The following is a 21685-nucleotide window of genomic DNA, read 5'->3' on the forward strand; positions in this document are numbered from 1 at the left end:
TGCTGGGAATCTGGAGCAACAGACAACTCGCTGGAGGAATTCAGCAGGTCAGGCAGCATCTGTAGAAGGAAATAAACAGTTGATATTTTGGGATCCTGACCAATGGGGACAATGTGGAAACTACAAGCAGGTAGCACCAGAGGCCAGGACTGACTGTTTTAATGACTGTTTTAATAAACGTACATGGTCTCAGATTTTGTATTAAAACAAGATTCAAGATTCACGATTCAAGATTCAAGATTCAATTTAATTGTCACATGTACCAATTAAGGTACAGTGAAATTTGAGTTACCATACAGCCATACTAAGTAAAAAGCAAAAATACACAGCACATAAAATAAAGTTTAACTCAAACATCCACCACAGTGGAGCCAACATTCCTCACTGTGATGGAAGGCAACAAAGTTCAGTCATCTTCCTCCTTTGTTCACCGGTGGTCGGGGCCTTTGAACAGGGCAATTGCCGACGGTCCGCTGTTCAAGCCCTCTCCTCGGGATGATTGAAACTCCGGCGTCGGGATGGATCGGAACACTCCATGGCATGGAGCTCCCGGGTCGGCCGCTTGTTACCAGAGACCGCTGCTTCACGGTGTTAAAGTCCGCAGGCCCCGCGGACAGAGCTCCAACACTGGCGAACCTCGGCAACAGATCCCAGGCTCCACGATGGTAAGTCCGCCCGCATCCGCAACTTGAAGCTGCGGGCCTGTCTCCAGGAAAGGCCGCACCACTCCACGTTGTAGGCCGCAGGGGAGGGACGGAGATACGACATGGGAAAAAAACTGACTGGAAAAAGTCAGTTACCTCGACGAAGACCCTGTTCCTGTGCTGTATTATGTTCTATGAAAATCCACCGTGTGGTACTTCCCACCCAACATTCGGAGCAACATACAATGGCCAATTAACCTCAAGGCTAGTCCTTCATTGGGTTGTGGCAGGAAACCAGAGCACCCAGAGGAAACCTATGTGGTCATGGGGACAATGTGCAATCTCCACGCTGACAGCACCAGAGGTGAGGATTGCATCTGGGTCACTGGAGCTTCACTTGGTGTGCGACTGTGCCACCCACTACTGCTCCCACTGCTGCTCAATGAGTATAAACTCAAATATTAACACAAGGGGAGAACGTGACTGCTCTTTAACAAAGTGATATGGGATCCCTTACATACATTCAGAGCACCAGCCTGGCTTGGTTTAATGTTTCATCCTTCAAGTGACACTTGCAACAGTGTGCAACTCTCTTACTCCTGCACTGAATTCTGTGTCTGAAGTGTTGGATAAATCTTGAGCATTCTGAACTGCATATGAGAGTAGGAAGGAATTTAGTCTCAAGTGTATCTGTCCATAATTGTCCAAAACAGCAACCTTCATAAAACAGAAAACATGACAAATAAGCTGATGTCAGAGTTTGGGATATTTCACAATTCACTGAGCTTACACTATACAGACCAAAGCGTTAGTGTGACCAAAGCGTCAATTGTCTTGTTACTGATGCCGTGCACAGAATTATCATTTGTGTTATTAATATTGCAATGATATGCACATTTTGCAAAAATGAACCCATCCTTCCTGTCATTTCTTCCCCACTTCCAGCAGTTTATGATAATATATGCAAGGCACACTTCTTCAAATTAAGGATTTAAAGGACTCAACAACAGTTTCCCTCAGCCAGCCTTGATTGGATTGGATTCAATTTATTGTCATTGCACTTTTCAGTGCAACAAAATGGTTTAGCCTGCAGTCATAACATAGAATAAATAATAAACACTCAACACAGTTTAAAGTCCCAAAGTCATTGTCTCTTCCCTCCTTGCTCTCCCTCTGCGCTGAGGCAATCCAAGCCTCCGATGTTGTGACCCCGCTGGGTGATGGTAGGTAAGTCCCGCGGCTGAATCCGTGCTCCGCAAACGGGCCGGTTCAAACTGCGCGGCCCGGGGCGGTCGAAGCTGCCGAAGCTGCCGCCCTCCAGTCCAGCGGACGCAGCTGTAGTTGCGGGAGCTCCGGTAAACAGGTCACCACCTGTGACCTGCGAGCTCCTGATGATGTCGTTCACTGGCCCGCGGCCGAGCCTCCGAGGCTCCAAAGTCGGGTCGGAAGTTGGGTCGCACCGCAACCACAGCCCCGAAGTCGGCCAGCCTCGCGTTGGTAAGTCCTGGTTCTGCCTCCGCAGCCTCGAGGTCGGTCGCAGTTGGAGGCCGCCAGCACCGCGATAGGCCTCTGCGCAGACGGACACGGAGACAGGGGATACGGCAGGAAAGGTCGCATCCACCCCCGAAGGAAGAGTAAAAAAACATACCACACCCACCCCCCCACACATACACAACTAAATAAACCAAAATAAACTGTAAAAACGGGACAAAAGAAAACAAAAATAGAAAAGACAAACGGACTGCAGGCGAGCCACAGCTGCAAGGCAGCGCCGCCACTTCTGCCAGATCTGGAGCATTGCAAAGGATACAGGCTTTGAGGTGTGGGCTGAGTGCAATTGATACATTCATTGTTGGCAACTGTGCCACAACACGGAAGACAACTGTGCTATGACTCTATGAAGCCTTTTCCAATGACTGCATGCTTCACTGGAGGGTCTCAACAAGATTCCCTTTGAATTTAATTTAATTTGCCAAGAATGCAAGGAATTTGCCTTGGTGCTTTGCTCGCAAGTAACAACACGATATACAGATGACAATTAAAAATAAAACATTATAATTAAATATGTGAAGAATGAAATAAAATACCAGAGCAATAGGTGGCTATAGACTTTTGGCTGTTGAGTAGAGCTACTGCTTGTGGAAAAAAGTTGTTTTTATGTCTGGCTGTGGGGACTTTGACAGTCCGGAGTCGCCTTCCAGAGGTAAGTGATTCAAAGAGAGTGTGGCCAGGGTGAGAGGGGTCAGAGATGATCTTGCCTGCTCGCTTCCAGGCCCTTGCAGTGTACAGTTCATTGATGGGGGGAAGGTTGCAGCCAAAAGCCTTCTCGGCTGATCGAACGATGTGTTGCAGCCTCCGGATGTCATGCTTGGTTGTTGAGCCAAACCAGACCATGATGGTGAAGGTGAGGACAGACTCTATGATAGCAGTATAAAACTGGACCATCATTGCCTGTGTCAGATTGTGTTTCCTCAGCTGCCGCAGGAAGTACATCCTCTGTGGGCCTTTTTGCCTATGTAGTCGATGGTGGCCTCCCATTGAAGGTCCCTGGAGATGATGGTTCCAAGGAACTTAAATTACTCCACAGATGTGACTGTGGTGTTGTTGATGGTGAGTGGGGGGAGGGGAGGGGGAGCTTTCCTTAAGGTTACAATCAATTCCACTGTCTTAAGAGCATTGAGTCCAAGGTTGTTACGATGGCACCAGGATGCCAGCTGTGACACTTCCTATCTGTAGGCAGATTCCTCCCCATCCTGGATCAGTCCAATCAGGGTTGCGTCGTCCGCAAACTTGAGAAGCTTGACAGAGGAGTCTGTGGAGGTGCAGTCACTGGTGTAAGAGTAAAGGAGAGGGGAGAGTGCGCAGCCTTGCGATGCTTCTATACTGAGGGTCAGCCGTTCTGAGATGTGCTTTCCCATCGACACATGCTGTTTCCTGTCTGTCAGGAAGTTGGTGATCCACTGACAGAGGGGTTCAGGCACAGTCAACTGGGAGAGTTTGGAGTGTAGTAGCTCTGGTACAATGGTGTTGAATGCAGAGCTAAAATCCACAAACAAAATCCTTGCATTGGAATTTTGGCCCCTTTTTGGGCCCCTTTTTAAAAATGACCTCCAGGATAATGGAAGTGAGTAACTGATGCGTTAAGACCGACCGGATAGGAGATATACATTATAAGTCAGACATGTTGTTATCCTTTGGCAAGCTACCAAGTTTTTAAAATAAGCCAAAATAAGCATGCAAAATTGTGCAAAAAGGCAAAATCCACTTGAACATGATTAATAATGTGGCATTTGAACAGTTATTATCAATCTAAGTCCATTTATTAACCACTCTTTCATCACCTTCATTGCACTTTCCAGTGACTAGGTTTCAAACAGATGAAATATAAGTCACTTTGGGATGAATTCAGATTTGATTTATTGGTGTTTAAGTTATCAATCATACTTGTAACTTTTTTTAATGTAGTTTGCCAAATACAACAAAAAGCTGTCTTTATATTTTAGTTTTTAGGAGGAATATTTTGTACAGTCATAAAAATGGAGGTCACAGGATAGCGAGCCCAAAAGCAAGGAAAGAAAGCAAGACTGACAAAGGCACAGGATCTGACATATATAGAATGTGGTTTCCAGAGTGGCATTGGCATTGGCATATCCAATTTGAATACAGTATGATAACTAACTGCAGGCAGGAATTCTTGCCTCAACAGAATCACTGGCTGAGAATAGCCTGGTTGATCAGACTGGGTGGATTGGCTGTGTGAAATGTGTGGTCCGTGTGAGGATGCAGCTGATATGGCAGAAGTAGAATTGGCTCAGAGTAGGGATGACTGGTGACATAGTGGTGGATATCGCCCCAGAGTGCCACGCGGCAGAAGGTTACCCTGGCATGCCGCGGCCATACCTGACATCAGGCCATTGTTGAGGTAGGACTAGAGTTGTGCGGGTTGGTTCAAGAAGCAGATAGTTGCAGTAAAATAGCTGTCCTTAACCTGATAATGTGGAACTTCAGGCCTTTGTCTAGCCTGCGCATAGTTAGCAGTGACAAGATCCCCGTTGGTGGGGATGCCAGGGAATGTGAATACCCTGGAGGATCCCAGGGTTGGAGGTCATTAGAGAGACAGGGAGGGGCAAAACAAGAAAGGAAATATTGAATCTCAGGTTAAGAGGTAGAGCAGTGAGTTGGCAGCAGAGGCTCTGATGAACTGATTAAAGGAGCAGTAGCCATTTGTAAGCATGTGGGAATTGTTGGTTGGAGGTAGCAATAGCGGGTCGGGGGGGTGGGGGGGGGGGGTAGGTGGGTGGGGGGAGGGTTTGGGCTGTCGAATGAATTGAGGCTGGGACAGACTCAGTCTTGAAGGTAAAAGAAATACATGATAATAGGGATGCTGCAGAGATGTCCCGAAGCACAAAACCATAACTTTCATCATCCCAATGTTTACTCACAGAGGCATACACCATGGAGACATCCACTCAACCCAATAGGTCCACGCTGACATTAACCACCCAGTTACACTAATCCCATATTATCCCATTTTATTCTCCGCACATTCTCATCAAAAGCCCCCCCCCTCCGATTCTTCTGCTCACTTACACACTTAGAGGAATTATATAGTGGCTAATTAACCGAACAGTTGGAGAAAATATTTGTTCTTCCTGTATTGAGCAATGGGCAATTTGACGGTTTGGAGCCAGTGGAAAGATCAAGAGATAGTGTGGAGATGTAAAAGTAGATGTTATCTGAGTGCACGTGCAAGCTGGCACCTTGACTTCAGACAAGTTTGCCAAAGAGTTACTTACAGGTAGGAAGTATGTGGGGTGGGAGATTGCAATCTTCACATGCTCCGCCCTTTTTCAACAAATGCAATCAACCTGGCGTGCACAATCAAATAAGATCAAATAGAACAAGTTGTCCTACAACTTTAGGCTGTGCACGCCATACGCAAGAAGAAGAAGGAAGTATGTGTGGCCAAGTATAAATCCTTGGAGACAACAGATACTGTGATACAGGCAGAGAAACTATTGCTGGCAATTCTGTATTTGTCACTGAATGGTTATGAATTGAACAAATCAAGCACAATTCTACTATTTGGTCAATGGAAGAAAGGTATAGGGGCCACACATGTCAAATGGTTGAGAAGTGCAAAGAAGTGTAAAATGCCTTTGGCACAATCCTATTGGTCTTTTATAAAAGTTACTGCTGACATTTTATAGTGCGGGTGGTTTACAATCTGGCAAAAGATACTTTGTACAGAGGCTACATACACTCAAAAATACCCGAGTCATAATGTTGTGCAACATAGAAACAGGCCCTTCAGCCCAACTCATCCATGCTGACTGGAGTGCCTATCTATGCTAATCTCATTTGCCTGCATTGGGCCATATCTTTATTACTTTGCTATTGTATACCTATCCAAATTCCTTTTGAACACTATGTCCATAAATGCCTCTATTAAGTCTAGCAGCTCGTTCTACATATCTGCCACCCTCTGTGTGAAAAAAATGGCCTTCAGATCTTCTTTAAAACTTCCCCCTCTCACCTTAAACTATGCCCTCTGGTATTAAACTTGAAAAAGGACTGTGACCATCATCCTACTACTATCTGTCATTGCTTTATAATCCTCAATAAGGTTACCCTTCCGTCTCGCACTCCAGTGAGAACAGTTCCAGTCAATCCAATTTCTCCTTGCAGCTAAATCCCACCATTTAAGGCAAAAACCTGGTGAATTGCTTCTTTCTGGAATTACTACATCCTTTCTATACTGGGGTGTCCAGAACTGCATGGAATATTCTGAGTGTAACCTAACTAATGAATTATACAGCAGCAACACAACGTCCCAATTCTTATACTCAATACCTCTGCCAACAAAGGCAAGCAAGCCAAACACTTTCTTTACCAAAGATAGACACAAAAAGCTGGAGTAACTCAGTGGGTCAGATAGCATCTCTGGAGAAAAGGAATAGGTGACGTTGAAGGTTGGATAACATAGAGCTGGTGTGAACAGGTGATTGATGTTCGGCATGGACATGGGCTGAAGGGCTTGTTTCCTTGCTGTACCTCGAAATTAAACCATACTACATCACTGGTTACAGACCTCCAGTTAGAAAGGCACACCTTCACCTCTACCCTCTGCTTCTTATCACCAAGTCAATGTTGGATCCAGTTTGCCAATGTATTTTGGATCTCATGTGCTCTAACTTGGTGGAATACCACCTTGCCTGCATCAATTTTCACAGTGATCTCTACAAACAAATCAAATTTGATCGACGAGGCTGCATTTCCCATGCACAAACCATGCTGATCTCCCTAATCAGTCCCTGCCTGCCCAGATGATCATAAACCCTAAACTTAAGATTTTTTTTTTCCAGTAGATTTCCTACTACAGGTACTGACATAATGCTCACCAACCTGTAGTTTTCTGGCTTATCCCTACTGCGCTGCTTCAATATGGGAAAAACATTTAGCTACCCTCCAGTCTTCTGGTACTATGGACATACTAAAGAAGATCCAAAAATCTCCATCAGAGCCTCAACAATCTCCTACCTTGCTTCTCATAATACCTTAATGTCTATCAATATCACGGCCACTTTCTCTTTCCAGATAATCACATTCTCCCAACTATCAGCATATCCTCCATTAGCCCCATCCTTCTGCCTGTGAATCCTGATAATAGTTTGCAAAGATGAATAGGTGAGGGTTTAAAAAAAATATTGAAATGATTAAAAGCGAAAGAGAAGATAGGAGAGATTGGTAATGTCTTTCAACACAAGGTGTGAGAAGAGACCAAGGAAGGAGATTTAAAAACTGAATGAACATCTGAGTAGAGGCGGTGTGCAGTGTGCATTAGCTTCAGGTAGCAGACTCTAGGAGAAATAGAGAAGAAGCAATTTGACTGTGAGGAGTGACTGGATAGTCTGGATTTGTTTTATATAGAGTGAAGAGGTTGAGGGAAGTGTACAAAATTTTGATAGGGTAGTTAGGAAAGATATGGGAGACAGTGAGAAGTTTTACTCCTTAGCAGAGGTAAATATACACATGGTTTAAGGAAAGGGGTAGGAAATGTAAAGGGGATTTGAGAAAGAATATTACACTCAGTGTGTAGATTGAACATACCCTATTTGAGCGGGGTGATAGGGTTAGGTGTTGCATGTTATTAAAAGTGTTTAGCATGGTTCTTGTCAGGCCAAGTCATTGAATGCTATAGGCTGTGTGCTGGAAAATGAGACAGACATGTCAGTCTTCTTTCTGTGCCATCTGACTCCGACTGTAGGTTGCATGGAATTTACGATGGCTTGGTCATAGGAATTCAGAACTGCTTACTCATAGAAGACAAAGGGTTCTGGTGGATGCACATTATTCTGTGGGGTTTCACAGGGATCTGTTGTCTGTAATGTATATAAATGAGTGGACATAAATGTAGATGGGATGGTTAGTAAATTTGCAGATGACACCAAGATTGATGTAGTTACGGACAGTGAGGAAAGCAGTCAAAATATACAGCAGGATATAGATCAACAACAGAAATAGGTAGAGAAATAGCAGATGGAGTTTAATCTGAACAAATGTAAGGTGTTGGGAAGTTGAATGTAGGGGAAGCTTTACAGTTAATGGCAAGACACTTAAAGGCATTGATAAGTAGAGAGATCTCAAGTTGATGATAGACACAAAATGATGGAGATGCTGATGCTGGTTTACACCAAAAAGAGACAGAAAATGCTGGAGTAACTCAGCGGGACAGGCAGCATCTCTGGATAAAAGGAAAGGGTGATGTTTCAGGTTGAGATCTGAAGAAAGACCCTATCCAGCTGTCCCGCTGCAGCATTTTTTGTCTATTTTTGGTGTAAACCAGCATCTGCAGTTCCTTCCTACACATTTGGAGTTCATAGCTCCTTGAAAGTGGCCACACAAGTAGATATGGTGATAAAGAAGGTATATGGTATGTTTCCCTCATTGGTCAGGCCATTGAGTATAAGAGATGGGAAGTCATGATGCAGTTTGTAATGATGCTTTGGCCTCTTTTTGAATATTGTGTGCAGTTCTGGTCACCTCGTTACAGGAAGAATGTGGAGGCTTTGAAGAGGGTGCAGAAAAGATTTACTGGAATGTTGCATGGATAAGGGCATATCAGCTCCATGGAGAAATTGGACAAACTTTTAGGATTAGTTTCTCTGGAAGACCAAAAGTTGAAGGGAAACCTGAGAGAAGTATGTAAAATTATAAGAGGCATAGATAGGGTAGACAGTCAGAATCTTTATCCTAGGGTAGAAATGTTGAAGACTAGAGATGTGGCTTTATGGTGAGAGTGGCAAGCTTTTAAGGTAATGTGTGGGGAAAGTTTTTTACACTTGAGGGTGGTGAGTGCCTAGAAAGTGTAGCCAGACATGGTGATGGAGGCAGATTGGATCATGGCAATAAATAGGTTTTTAAAAAGGTACATGCATATGCAAGGAATTGAGGGATATTGAGGCAGATGAGATGATTTTACTTCGGAGTCACGTGAGTGATTCCGTGAAGAACCCGTTCAGCACGCATGCGCGGCGAGACAACATAGTTGAATTGGCACAATCATGCAACAATTTAATGGTCAACAAACTACCAACTACTCGACAAGTAACAGAGTAATTGGGGAAATGGTAGCAGCATTTCCGGCTACATAATTCGGACCTTTGTACCAAAAACGACATACAGGTCATTATGATCATTTCATGAAGTTACCCACTGAAGTAATATCAGAACTACAGTGGTGGGCAAAAAACGTTTGACATAGTTTCAGCCTATTATCATCACTAACCCTACGGCAGTTATCCAAACAGATGCCAGTGCTCAAGACTGGGGAGCAACTAACTCTATATCCAGCACAAGTAGTAGATGGACTAACCCAGAATCATCGTTACCACTTACACTGGGCATTAATTATCTAGAGATGTTGGGTGACTTTTATGGTTTAAAAGCATATGCATAAATATGCATCACTTGCATGTATGGTTATACATAGATAATACTACGGTGGTGGCCTACATTAACCATATGGGCGGCATAAAATCGGTATCGTGCGACAAGTTGGTCAACACAATTTGGCAATGGTGTGTCCAAAGACATATTTGGCTATCAGTAGCTTACCTGCCAGGTAAGCTAAATACAGTGGCAGACACCAGGTCACGTAAATTTAATGACAACATCGAATGGATGTTAAAACCCCAAATTTTTTTTCACAAAAGTTATCAAGCAATATGGCACGCCAGATATCGATTTATTTGCATCGAGGCTAAATCACCAGGTACCTATGTAAGTCGCTTGGGAACCAGACCCTGAGGCAGCAGCGGTAGATGCGTTCGCGCCGGATTGGGGAAATTCTTCTTCTATGCATTTCCTCCCTTCTGCCTCATCAGTCGGGGACTACGCACAGTACAAATGGACTCTGCTTCAGGTATTTTGATAGTACCCGACTGGCCTACACAGCCATGGTTCCCAATACTCCATGACATGGTTGTTGAAACTCCGATGGTATTCCCCAGTGACCCAGAGGTGTAACACCCACTGTCGGGCACAAGCCACCCGTGCCATGAAAAAATCAAACTCCTGGGTTGCAGATTCTGCACAAACCACTTCTGGGACTGGGATTATCATAACAAACCGTCGACACCATGTCAGCATCCCTGCGAACATCCACTAAAAAACAGCACTTGTCCAGCATCAAAAAATGGGAGAAGTACTGCTTGGATACAGGGACCACCTACTCAACCACTACAGTTACCAACGTACTGGAATTCCTGGCGAACCTTCACCACGATGAAGGACTCAGCTACTGAGCCATCAACACAGCTAGAATTGCCCTGCCTGTCTATTTAAAACCAGCTCCAGGACAACAGGCCATGGGGTCCCAACAGCTGGTGGTCAAACTAATGAAGGGTATTTACAACTCTAACCCCCTAGACCAAGGTACACCCAAATATGGGATGTCAGTGTGGTCCTGACATACCTCAGGGGATGGCCACCAGCCAGATCCCTCAACCTGGAACCATCTATGCTCAAAACACACATGTTGATGGCACTTGTAGCTGCACAGAGGGTCCAGTCACTACACCTATTGCGACTGGACACCATGCTCACAGCTCCAGACCAGATCTCTGTCGTTATCCAGGGAATGATCAAACAGAGCAGACCAGGAACACCTAATCCAGTCGTGGAACTCCGGGCTTATCCGCCAGAAACACGGTTATGTGCCATGACCCTATTATCCTACATAGACACAACCAAAATATTCGAGGGAGATGAAAAGCCTTGTGGGTCAGTCATAAAAAACCTTATGGTTGGGTGACGAGCCATTTCGAGATGGCTCAAGCAGGTGCTAAAAGCTGCTGGGATAAAAACTAACATGTACAAATTTCATTCCACCAGGGCAGCATCCACGTCGACGGCTAAAAGAATGGACATGCCTATAAACCACATCCTGGCTACAGCAGGATGGCGGGGGGAAAGACCGTTCAGAAATTTTATAATAAGCCGTTGGCAAAACCTGTTTTATTTGCAGGAAAGATTTTACAGACTGCAAATATTTAATTTAAGCCCAGGGGAGCAATTTAATTTCTTTGATGTTATTGTTAAAAAATACCATTGTGTGTTTCTACAAACAGATTCATTGGTTGGTTACGATAACACACTTCCTCCCTCAAAGACTTCGGCAGTGATGTAGTAATAACTGTTACACGGTTTGAAATCACAGAGCTTTGAAATCTTCACGGAATCACTCACGTGACTCCGAAGTAAAATAGTAAGATTAAACGAGAACTTACCAGTTTGAAGTTTGATCTGTATTTTATGAGGAGTTACAATGAGGGATTACGTGCCCTCCGCTCCCACCCTCAATAATATGGGTCAAATTCATAAACTGATGTCTCCTTATCTTTACTATGTTTACTTCAATAACTGTGTCTATCTGTGATTCCACACCGCTGCTTTGAAGTATGCCACGCATGCGTGCTGAACGGGTTCTTCACGTAATCCCTCATCGTAACTCCTCATAAAATACAGATCAAACTTCAAACTGGTAAGTTCTCGTTTAATCTTACCATTTTATCTTGCATCATTTTGCACTGTCTCAGGACCAAAGGGCCTATTCCTGTACAGTACAGCTCTATATTCTATTGTAGGTAACACATACAAGGCAGAAGGCACTACCTGCTTGGAGGATGTTAACAAACATGTAACAAAGACATGGATGAAGATGAGTTGAGTTTAGTGACTTTACAGCCTTGGTGATAGATGCTAAATTGCTAAATTCCACAGAGAGTCTGCTCTGATACTGGGTTTTATTTAATGCAGTCTTTGAGTGTCTGTGTACTTTCACGCTCTGAAAGATGCTGTCATTTTAATAATCTATTTCTCTTTGATGAAAATGTTGCCGCATGGTACCAAACTATCCAATTCATATTTAAATCTGTGCTGATTCACATTCTAACAATTTTCATAAAGTTGTAAGTTGCCTCTTAACAGTTAAACCAGACTCATACTAACACCGCTTCATACAATGAAACAAAATGGCAACAGCTGGCGACAACACAAACAGGCAAATAATTTCATCTGCTACAATCAAAGACATATTTCCAGCTTTGCCACAAATAATAGTGGCAGGTTATTGAAAAAAATGATTAGAAATACTTTGTGGGAAGAACAAAATCCCTTTAAAAAGTTGGTTATCTTTTGCCTGTTGCCTTTTTTAAAGGAGCAGTACAGTTTTATTATTTCAAAATTCCTATAACAAAATATATTTACTTATATATTATGCATGTGTGTGTGTTTGTGTGTGTGTGTGCGCGTGAGAGACTGTGCTTGGCTATCTGTCTCCATTTCTGTATATTGCTGTGTGCATGTGCACATGTGTGTAAACATATGCACCAGTATATGTATGCATATGTATCTATGCATGCATGTCCATGTGTGCTTTTGTGCACACCTATACATGTCCACTTGTATCCATGTGTATGCATATGTATTATGTATATATGTGTGTGTTTGAAACCATAAGTCTATGTGCCTGTTTGTGTGTGCGAGGTGTGAGTGATTGTGTTCATGTGTGTATCTGTGTGTACATCCGTGTGTGTGTTTGTGTGTGTGTGTATGTGTGTGTGTGTTTCTGCCTGCCCGTGTGTCTGACTTCACAAGATCTCAGCGCCAGCCTTTCTCTTCATAAACACAAACTCAACCAACATTCTGCTGCCCATTCATAACTTGCATCAAGTATTTTTGAACCATCAATTCTGGTGTTTGCTAATAGATCAGGGTACTCACATAATGTATCCTCAGTTTTGGCCCATTCATGCACGTGCCTGTTCTTCTTTGAATTCCCTCCAACCTAAACTTTATCGAGATGTCTGCGGTCCTTCAGTCTGGCCCCTTTCATGTCTTGATTTCTATCTCTGGCCTTCAATTGAATCTCAAGCTTTAGAATTCACATTCCAAACATTCCTGGCTGTCTGTTCAGAAGCATTTTGCTCTCTCAGGCCAAGCTTTAAACATCAGGACCGATATCACCTGTTTAGTTCATTCCTTTTTGTCAAAAAATAGTCTGTTAAAGCATGTTGGGATGTTATAATGAATGAAAATTGAGGTGCAGCCACGAATTTCTATGCCTGTATTTTTAAATATATTATTCTTTGACTGTTCAAGGCAGGATTGATGCTGATTCTTAATTGCTCCTCATCTGAGGGCAAGCCAACTCTTCTCCTCAATGGTGTGAATCTCTGGAATTATCTACCCTGGAGGCTTTTGGAGGTTGAATCATTGGTGGTACTTAAAGAGGAATTCAATCATTTTTGAACAATAAATTGTTGTGGCTGACGGGGAAACAACACAGAGGAAATGAGGCCTGTGTAGGTTAGCCACGATCACATTGAATGACGGGCAGGCTGGAGGGGCTGTGTGGCCAACTCCTGCTCCTGTTTTCTTATATGCTTATATTAACAACACTGGTTGGTTTGCAATTTAGTTTAGTTTTGAGATACTGACCAGAAAACAGATCCTTCGGTCCATCGAGTCCTTTCCGACCAGTGATCCCTGCACACTAACACGATCCGACACACGTTAGGGCACAATTTACATTTATATCAAGCAGATTAACTTACAAACCTGTACATCTTTGGAGTGTGGGAGGAAACCGAAGATCTTGGAGAAAACCCACGCGGTCACGGAGAGAATGTACAAACTCTGTACTGACAGCACCCATAGTTGGATCGAACCCAGGTCTCTGGCGCTGTAGGCACTGTAAGGCAGCAACTCTACCATTGCACCATCACGCCTTTGCACAGGCCTGAACAGCAGGTATCTTTCCCTGAAGGATATTGTCAAGCAGAAGCTTCATAACCATTGCTCACTGTTTATTCAAGGTTTATTTAATAACCTGAATATAAAATTCTCTGCAGCAGCTGAGTGAATCAAACTCATATCCCCTGATCCAGTGGTCTGGGTATAAAATTAACCCTCCAATGTATTAGTATCACCCTCTATAATTCTGGTGTTACTAACAAAGTGCTTTATTGAATGATGCACCGCAGACGTGCAGACAGAAGACGAGAGAGAGAGAGAGAGAGAGAGAGCCCGTCTGTGTATTTGTTTGAATTATTCATAATATTTGGAGGATCTGGGCATTGCTGGCATGGCCAGCATATCTTGCCCATCGCTAATTGAAGGTAATGATGAGCTGGTTTCTTGAAGCACTGCAACCTTTCCAGTGAATGTGTTCCCACAGCGCAGCTCTCCCCGCCACCTCAACCCTCTTCACCTGGTACCCATCTACAGTATCGCATGCAAGGTTTTGCCACGCCTGCTGCTCTTTAGATTGCCTGTCTTCCATCCATACTTTCAGTCCAGACCTGAAGTGACTGCTCAGTTCTCTCCACAGATGCTGCCTGACCAACTCAGTTCTTTCAGCATTTGGTTCTTTGCTTAACTCAGGTACGGTTTGCCTTTTCAAGGTTATGTAGGGAACAAAATGGAGAGTGATAGTGTCGTACACCACAGAAACAGTCCCTTTGGCCCAACTCATCCATGCCAACCAAGATGCCCCTTCTAAGCACCTGACCAAGTGTCTTTTAAATGCTTTTATCATACCTGGCTCAACTGTCACCTCTGGCAGCCCGCTCCATATACCCACCACCCTCTGAGTGAAAATGTTGCCCCTCAGATTCCTATTAAATCTTGCCTTTTTCACCCTAAACCATTGTCCTCGCTTTTCAGTTCCCCTACTCTGGTAAAATACTGTGCATTCATCCTGTCAATTCCCCTCATGATTTTTATACACTTCAAAAAGATCACCCCTCAGCCTCTTGCATTCACAGAATAAAGTCCTAGCCGGCACAACCCTTCCCTATTGCTCCGATCCTCGAGTCCTCGCAACATCCTCATAAATCTTCTCTGCACTCTTTTTAGCTTAATGACGCCCTTCTTATAGCAGGGTGATCACAATTGAACACAGTATTTCAAATGTAGCTTCACCAACATCATGAATAAATTGTAACATAATGTCCCAACTTCTATACAATATCCTAACTGATTGAGACCAACGTACCAAAACCTTTCTTTACCACCCTATCTACCTGTGACACCACTTTCAAAGAACTATGTACCTGCACTCCTAGATTATTTTGGTCTATAACACTCCAGAGAGCAATTCATTGTGAAGATCCTTCCTTGGATTCCTCACATTTATCTACATTGAACTCCATGGACCATTGAATCAAGGCAAAAATGGATGTTTGATGGTTGGTCTGGTCTCATTGTGCTGAGGTTGTTTTTTGTGTGCTGTATTTCTCAACTGTTTATTTGAAGGAAAACTAAAGATTGCTCCTCAGTCAAATATTACCGAAAGAGATTATCCAATCATATATCCCATTCCTGCTCATAAGATTTTAAATTCTTTTACACTTTTCCCTCATCTATTGAATACAGTTTCTCTGAATGTTTTGTTGCATTTTGTGATACAGCACATATTTCTATTGAGATTCAGCCAATTGAGACCAGGTTTTGGTGAGGTCAGGCCACTATGGCACTAAAGAAGCAGATTGCCTTAAAAATGAATTTCACATTCATGTAATGAAACCCAGAGATATTACGCAGCTGTGACATTTCTGATGGTTTGAGAAATTCACAAGGACAAATTTATTTCTGCCGGCAATGGTTGGGGTCTGGGATATGCTGCCAGGGGACACATGGAAGCACATTCAGAGAGAGGGAGAGAGGGAGAGAGGGAGAGAGGGAGAGAGGGAGAGAGGGAGAGAGGGAGAGAGGGAGAGAGGGAGAGAGGGAGAGAGGGAGACAGGGAGACAGAGAGAGACAGAGAGAGACAGAGAGAGAGGGCTAGAGTTGGCTGCCTTCCCCTCTTTTGGGCCTACGTCTGTGCACGTGTGTCCCTGGAGAGGGAACATGCAGTGTCCACGGGAACTCTGGAGGCTTTCCGTGGGCACTGGTCACTGTCTGGGATTGAGAGTATTGTAAACAATGAATGCACTGTTGTACTATAATGATTATTTGTTATAGTAATATTTGTATATTATAGTATTTCTGATTATGTTTTGATGTGTATCATATGACTGTGTCGAATAAAGTTTTTGAAAAGGAAAAAAAAAAAAAGAGAGAGAATGTTGGCCTTTATAAGAAGAGGAATCGAATATAGGAGCAAAGAGGTCCTTCTGCAGTTGTACAGAGCCCTAGTGAGACCACACCTGGAGTATTGTGTGCAGTTTTGGTCCCCTAATTTGTGGAAGGACATTCTTGCTATTGAGGGAGTGCAGTGTAGGTTCACAAGGTTAATTCCCGGGATGGCAGGACTGTCATATGCTGAGAGAATGCTGAGAAACATATAAGATTGTTAAGGGCTTGGACATGCTAGAGGCAGCAAACATGTTCCCGATGTTGGGGGAGTCCAGAACCAGGGGCCACAGTTTAAGAATAAGGAGTAAGCCATTTAGAACGGAGGCGAGGAAACACTTTTTCTCACAGAGAGTGGTGAGTTTTTGGAATTCTCTGCCTCAAAGGGCAGTGTAGGCAGGTTCTCTGGATGCTTTCAAGAGAGAGCTAGATAGGGCTCTTAAAAATAGCGGAGTCAGGGGATTTGGGGAGAAGGCAGGAACGGGGTACTGATTGGGGATGATCAGCCATGATTACATTGAATGGCGGTGCTGGCTCGAAGGGCCGAATGGCCTACTCCTGCACCTATTGTCTATTGTCTATTGACTGTGATCCTCACCTGTACTGTCATCATTATATGATTATGAGAAATTTGATCACATGCTGGAAAAAAATATCCTTTAAACCACTGCTAAATGTCTAAACCTATCAGCAAAATGCAGACTCTGAGTTATATGCAAGTTTAGGTTTATTTTAGTGCTGCGTAGCCTTTAAGTATTTCCAGCACAGTCTTTATTACAGATTAACTTAGATGTTTCGTAGGAAGAAGGCTGAAACTGGAGGATGTTCCATAGCCCTGAGATCACATGAGTGATTAGGCCACAGGCACGGACTTATTAACATTGGCTAAGACCACAGCAGCAAGACTTGGACAATATTCCATGGACCATGGCGGTCTGATCTTAGAATGGTATGAAATCTAGAGGGAACAGATGGGATGAAGGGAGTCTATTTTCCCAGGGTAAGGGAACTGGGAACTAGAAGGCATCGATTTGAGGTAAGAGGGGAAAGATTTAACAGGAAGCTGAGGGACAACATTTTCACTTAAAGCGTGGTAGGTAAGTTGCCAGATAAAGTAGTTGAGGCAGATACAATGATGACATTTAAAAGACATATGGACAGAATCATGGAAAAGATAGGTTTGGAAAGATGTGGGCCAAATGCAGATAGATGGGACTAGGTTAGATGGGGTATCATGGTGTGCCAAATGGCTGTTTCCATGATTTATGACTCTTGGACTCAAAGGGAACACAGTCACGGCAGAGTTGAAAGCCTCGAAGATTACCCTGAAATGCAAGATTAGAGGAGCTGAACTGGAAAAGGGAGAGGGTTAGTCAGAGGAGCTGTGAAGAGTGGGAGATGTCGTGGAGGTGGAAAACACTAAGATGGAAAATGTTTGGAAACAATTTGAACAGAGATTGACGTAACTGAGCTTACGGTACCCAGTAAAGTATCAAATACAACTGTAGCTCCTGTCATTGTTGATAATAGATAAGCATCTGTGTGAAGAGTTGGGTGGGCAGTTTCATTCATGCAAATTGCTAGCTGCAGCTCAAAAAATATTCAGTGGCCAGCAAACAGTTAGGCAACATCCTTATTCCAATATATTGAAATGTCTGCAGACAATAAGATGATTTGTGTATGAGGCTTTTATGGAGAAGTTAACCTGGATCACTTCAGTGATGTCAAATGAGGCTTGCAGTGAAGAACTCAGTGAACAAGCATCCTAGAGATCAAATGAATTCATTTTTAGTATAACTTACCTTTGTATATAACTGTAAATAAACTGATTATATGATATCATGTGTGCAAGCAGCTTAATTGATTGCACCCATTAATTTATTTTCTCAAAGTGGAAGCAATCTCATTATTTTTCCACCAGTGGAGACGAGGAGAATATTTTTACAAAGTGAACTGATAGAACATAGAACATACAATAGTACAGCAAAGGAATGGGCCCTTCAACTCTCAATGTTTATGCTGAATGTGATGTCATGTTAACCTGTTCTCATCTGCCTATACATAAACCATATCCCTCTATTCCCTGCGCCTCCATGTGCTAATCTAAAAATATCCCAAACACACCTACCCTCCACCACCAAACACACCTACACTCCACCACCACCCCTGGGAATGTATTACACATCACCCGCAATGGAGAGCCGTACACCAGCTCAGCGGACGACGTGTCCAGGTCCGCTTTAGGGGCCGTACAGATGACTAACAACACCCAAGGCAACTGGTCGACCCAGTCCAGACCAGTGAGCCTTGCCTTCAGCGCCGGTGAAAAAGTTCCACTAACCCGTTGGCCTGAGGGTGATAGGCAGTGGTGTGGTGCAGCTGCGCCAGCGTGGCCCACAAGGCGGAAGTAAACTCAGCCCCCCGGTCGGTGGAAGTGTCCGCAGGCACCCCAAGACGAGCAATCCAATGGGCCGCTAGAGCCCGAGAACAAGACGTGGCGGAGGTGTCCGACAGCGGTATAGCCTCAGGCCACCTCGTAAAACGATCCACGACAGTGAGTAGTTGCGTGGCACCACGAGTGGACCCACCAAATCCATGTGAATGTACTGGAAATGGCCTGACGGAACCACAAAATCTTGTAGCGGTGCCCGCACATGACCCTGGACCTTCGATGTCTGGCAGGGGATGCAGGCTCTGGCCCAAGCCGCGACCTGTTTACGGAGGCCCTGCCAGACGTATTTGACTGCCACCAGCGCAGAAGTTGCCCAGATTGAAGGGCGGGCCAGGCCATGGATGGCGTCGAAGACCCTGCTCTGCCAACCCACCCGGACAATAGGGCGTGGTCTCCCCGTGGACACATCACAAAGGACCAACACTCCCATTGAGCCGAAAGGGATGTCGGCCAACCGCAACCCGGAAGTGACCGTCCTGTAACTGTCCATCTCGTCACCCGTGCACTGTGCCTCTGCGAGCCCCGCATAATCCACGCTGGGGTGCATGGCCACCGCAGCCGGGAGTGCAGGGCGGGACAGGGCATCGGCAACCATGTTGAGCTTATCGGCCACATGCTGGACATCCGTGCTGAATTCGGACACGAAAGCCAGGTGCCGCTGCTGTCGAGCAGACCAGGGGTCGGACACCTTAGCCAAGGCGAACGTCAAGGGCTTGTGGACAGTGATAGCCGTGAATGGCCTGCTCTCCAGAAAATATTGAAAATGTCGGATAGCCTGGTACAAGGCGAGGAGCTCCCGGTCTAATGCGCCATAGCTGCGTTCCAGGGGCCGCAGATGACGGCTGAAAAAGGCCAGTGGCTGCCAACAGCTGTCGATGAGCTGCTTGAGCACCCCTCCAACAGCCGTATCAGAGGCGCCCAGCGTGAGGGGTCGCAGGTGCACCAACACCTTTGAACGCAGCCACAGCCTCGGCGGTCCACACGAGGTTCCGTGGTTTACAGGCGAGGCACTGAATCAGAGAGCGCATGATCCTGGCAGCTGCCGGCACGAAACGATGATAAAAGTTAACCATGCCAACAAACCTCTGCAGCAACTTGACGGTGAGCGGCCGAGGGAACTGCCGGATGTCCTCCACCTTGGTGGGTAACGGGGTCGCTCCCTGCGAGGTGACATGGTGCCTCAGGAAGGAAATGTAGCAATGTTACAACATTTTGAGATTTAAAAAATCAAGTCTGTAATTTATCCCAGATAAAGCATTAAAAAAAGTTTAATTTGACACTTAATTCACTTTCATATCTTCAGTATTAAAAAAATTATGGCCATTTTCATACTCGGAAATTAGCATCTTGTTCCCTATTGCTTTTCCATTGACTGAACACAAAAGCTGTGATCGAGGACAGTCAAAAGCCCATAACTTTCTTAAAAATTAAGAGAACTGAAAGAAATTTTCAGTTATTATAGATTTAAGCATTCTGAAACAAATATGAAACAATCTTACTTAGATGACTTGAAATTAAAGCATATAATTAGTTAGTTACCCAATTGTAGTTAATTGCAAAACTTAATTACTAGATCTAAACATCTATCAATTTCTTAAGAATAGATTAATATTTTTAAATAGCCTAATTGTCCAAATAACATTCACACAATAATTCACAATATAACATTATTTTTAAATCTCATTGTCATGGATTTATAGGCCAAATGGAAGGAATTTAATGTTTAATACCTGCAAATTAATGGCCATTTAAGTCAACTTGCGAGTGGGTTTTTCTGGAACGCGATCATTTGGAACGTTGCGGTTTGCGGTGACTTAGACCCCCATATCAGCATGAAAAATACTGCCGGTTCGTATGAGGACTAAATCACCGTTTTGCAACTTAAAATGTGAACTAAAGGCATCTTAAGAAACACTTTTATACATTAAAATAAACGGCTTTCTTTTACCTGTCACCTACGTGAAATCCGTCCCCGTTATCGGCGATGACGGCTTTAGAAGCTGATTTAAAAATTACTCCAGCGCTGAACTTGTCGGGCGATTTAAAAAAAAAAAGACACAGAACGGCCGTCGGAACAATTCTTCAGCAAAAGCTTGCACTCCAACCAAATATAATCCAGGACAAGGTAGGAGAAAACCGCGTTTTAACCCCGCCCCGCCCCCCCCTCAAACGCGCCAAAATCGCGCACATGGCCAGTGGCAGAACTGCAGAGCTGCTGAAGGTAAGTATTGTAACATACCTAGGAAATGGCGCGGAGGCCGAACTGGCATTTAGTGGGGTTGATTACCAGTCCGTGGTCTTGGAGCCGCTGGAACAGCACCCGTAGGTGCATGTAATGTTCCTGTTGGGAGCGGCTGACATCCAGGATGTATTCTAAGTAGATGAATATGAACTCTAACCCCCGACCCTCCATGTCCATGATCCATTTGAATGCCTGCGCGGCGTTCGTTAAAGCAAACGGCATGCGCAGCCACTCGAAAAGGCCAAACAGGGTGATGGTGGCGGTCTTAGGCACGTCGTCAGGGTGAACGGGAATCTGGTGGTAGCTGCGGACCAGGTCCACCTTGAAAAAAAAGGTGCCGCCCTCCAGGTGGGCTGTGAAATCCTGGATATGTGGGACCGGGTAGCGGTCTGCGGTCGTAATGGCGTTCAAGTGCCGATAATCCCCGCACGGCCTCCACCCCCCAGATGCTTTAGGGACCATCTGCAATGGGGATGCCCACAGGCTATCAGAGCGCCGTACGATCCCCATGTCCTCCATCTGTCTGAACCCCTCTTTGGCAATCCGCAGCTTGTCGGGCAGGAGCCTGCGCGCCCATACATGCAATGGCGGGCCCACGGTGGGAATATGGTGCACCACCCCATGCTTAAGGGCGGTCGCACGAAAACGGGGGATGAGGAGGAGCTCCGGAAACTCGGCAAGCAGGGAGGCATACGAGCCCTCTACCTC

This window comes from Amblyraja radiata, chromosome 13 (assembly GCF_010909765.2).
Source record: "Amblyraja radiata isolate CabotCenter1 chromosome 13, sAmbRad1.1.pri, whole genome shotgun sequence".
In the NCBI taxonomy this organism is placed as follows: domain Eukaryota; kingdom Metazoa; phylum Chordata; class Chondrichthyes; order Rajiformes; family Rajidae; genus Amblyraja; species Amblyraja radiata.